Source organism: Tachyglossus aculeatus, chromosome 4, assembly GCF_015852505.1.
Source record: "Tachyglossus aculeatus isolate mTacAcu1 chromosome 4, mTacAcu1.pri, whole genome shotgun sequence".
NCBI classification, from domain to species: domain Eukaryota; kingdom Metazoa; phylum Chordata; class Mammalia; order Monotremata; family Tachyglossidae; genus Tachyglossus; species Tachyglossus aculeatus.
In genome coordinates, this window is record NC_052069.1 from 14,816,078 (window position 1) to 14,818,538 (window position 2,461).

General features: G+C 36.1%; 1 non-coding gene across 1 annotated transcript; it reads left to right on the plus strand.

The window, feature by feature from the left end:
- The first annotated feature begins 1,219 nt into the window (after positions 1–1,219).
- LOC119927880 lies at positions 1,220–1,357 on the plus strand. Its single transcript, XR_005450846.1, has one exon. It is a non-coding gene; the product is annotated as a small nucleolar RNA SNORA7 (small nucleolar RNA).
- Positions 1,358–2,461: the final 1,104 nt, after the last annotated feature.

Genomic DNA, 2,461 nt, shown 5'->3' on the forward strand with positions numbered 1-2,461 from the left:
CTGCACACAGTAAGCGCTCAATAAATATGATTGAATGAATGAATGTTCTAAGTGCTGGGGAGGTTACAAGGTGATCAGGTTGTCCCACGGGGGGCTCACAGTCTTCATCCCCATTTTACAGATGAGGTAACTGAGGCACAAAGAAGTGAAGTGACTTGCCCAAAGTCACACAGCTGACATTTGGCAGAGCCAGGATTTGAACCCAAGACCTCTGACTCCAAAGCCCGGGCTCTTTCCACTGAGCCATGCTGCTTCTCAATTCAGTTCAACTCAGTTCAATTCAGCTCAAGTCAGTTCAATTCAATCGTATGTATCGAGTGCTTACTATGTGCAAAATACTTTACTACGCGCTTGTGAGAGTACAAAATAATGCTAAACAGACACATTTCCTGTCCATAATGAGCTTAGAGTCTAGAGAGGGAGACAGACAATAATATAAATATATTATTATAATACAATAAATCATTATATTATATTATATTATATTATCATTATATTATATTATATTATATTATATTATATTGTATTATATTATATATTATATTATATTTTATGTTGTGTTGTTTTGTATTTTATATCATATCATATTGTATATTACATTATATTATATTATATCATATTATATTATATTATTATATTTTATTATATTAAATCATATTCTATTACATTATGTTTTATGTTGCGTTGTTTTATTTTTTATATCATATCGTATCATATTATATATTATTTATATCATACATTATATTATATTATATTATTATATTATATTATGCTATACTATATTATTATATTATATTATGTTATATCATATTATGTTATATCATATTGCATTATGTTACATTATGCTATATTATACTATATTATGTTATGTTACATTATATATAATATACGTTGTATATATGTTTGTACATATTTATTACTCTATTCATTTAATTATTTATTTTTCTTGTACATATCTATTCTATTTATTTTATTTTGTTAATACGTTTGGCTTTGTTCTCTGTCTCCCACTTTTAGACAGTGAGCCCACTGTTGGGTAGGGACTGTCTCTATATGTTGCCAACTTGTACTTCCCAAGTGCTCTGCACACAGTAAGTGCTCAATAAATACAATTGATTGATTAGGCTAGATTAGATTAGATTAGATTAGATTAGATAAGATTATTATATATGAATTAATATGGATAAATCAATAAATTACAGATTTGTATGCAAGTACTCCCCTCTCAGGTTCACACCTGAAGAGTTTCCAGCACTCTACCAGTCTCAGCTTTGGGAGGGAGAGTCAAGCAGAGGCCTACTCATTCCATTCCTAGCTTGGCCAGTGGCTAGCGAGTGGAAGGCCATCTGCTACAAGTCAAAACTCACCTGTGCTGGGCATCAGTGGCTTAGGAGAGAGTCGAGGGCGGAAACTCAGGTTTACAGTGCAGAAAGCGGCAATGGTAAACCACTTCCATATTTTTACAGAGAAAACTCTATGGATCCACTACCAGAACGTTGCAGATGGTGGTGGGGGCATTAATGACTGTGAACCCACTGTTGGGTAGCGGCCGTCTCTCTATGTTGCCAACTTTTACTTCCCAAGCGCTTAGTACAGTGCTCTGCACACAGTAAGCGCTCAATAAATACGATTGAAGGAATGAATGAATTATGGGAGAGGCGTGTCCATGGAGTCCCTATGGATCGGAGACGACTCAACAGCATAAGACAAAACAAGACATAAATGCTGCTACATATGCTGTGAACTCCATGTCAGCCAGGGACTGTGCCTGACTTGATCATCGTGAATCTACCCCAGAGTATAGTACAGTGTTTGGTCCATATTAAGTGCTTAATAAATACTATTATTATTAATGAATGTCATTCATATTATTGTTTTTATTTGCTCATAATGCTCTACAGTCTTTAAAAATGTGGCAACAAAGAGAAAGCTAAAAAATGTGACGGTGAAGAAGGAAGAAGCGGAAGGCTTTGCCGAGGTACTGGTATTCAGGTGTTCCCACCCATTTCCCTTTCTTCCCTGTTTCCTCTCTGCTCTGAACCGTGTGAACTTTCTGAAAAGGCTACGACATTTCTCTAATCACAGGATTTCCCTCAATTTCAATTTGCTACAATTCCTTTCATTGGAATGAATTTCAAACACCCTGGGAAAGTAGTGGGATGGGGAAAGGGCTGTCTGATAAGCTCTGGGTAACTTTCAAAATATTTTTTTTTTCTGGTATTTGTTGAGCACTTACTATATGCCAAGGGCTGTACTAAGCGCTGGAGTATTCATTCATTCATTCATTCAATCGCATTTATTGAGCGCTTACTGTGTACAGAGCACTGTACTAAGCGCTTGGGAAGTACAAGTTGGCAACATACAGAGACGGTCCCTACCCAACAGCGGGCTCACAGCCTAGAAGGGGGAGAAGATAACAAGATAATAAGGCTGGATACAGTCCCTGTCCCACACTGGGATA